Here is a 661-nt window from a genome sequence, read left to right as displayed (position 1 = left end):
TTCCCGGTTTCCCCGACTATATCGTAATGTCCTAATGCACCATTTGTCTCGTTGCCTGTCCCAATCTCTTCATCTGTCTGTATATCACTTTCCTTTCTCCTATTCTGCGATATTGTTACCATTCATGTGCTGTGTCCATCCACAGTCCACAGTAGCAGACAGGCTCCTTTTCAGGCCATTAGCCAACTGGTTTCTACTCTACTTCTAGGACGGTTCACTGCCTTGATAGGATCTGGAAGAACGGAGAACACGCTACAGCTGACCTGCCGAGATATTCTAAACACGCTAACATGGGCATGCACGCACTCTTGGACCCCTCCCCCCCCATCTCACACACACACAAATTTGATACAGATGCCCGTTTATCACCAAGCTTCTTCCCTGCAGGCCATTACCCGCCCGCCCGCCAGACACATACATCATCAGCATCATTGGACACACACACACACACACACACACACACACACACACACACACACACACACACACACACACACACACACACACACACACACACACACACACACACACACACACACTTATTCCAGAACCATGATGAAAACCTTTACATTTATATATGTTTGGCCTGAGAATCTTTTCAAAGAAAATCTGGGCTTTACAAAGGATGGTGGATGCAACATATTTAACATAATAGGTTCAA

The sequence above is a fragment of the Protomyctophum bolini genome (genome assembly GCF_963924005.1).
Source record: "Protomyctophum bolini genome assembly, chromosome: 3".
In the NCBI taxonomy this organism is placed as follows: Eukaryota; Metazoa; Chordata; class Actinopteri; order Myctophiformes; family Myctophidae; genus Protomyctophum; species Protomyctophum bolini.
This window is presented reverse-complemented; position numbering follows the sequence as displayed.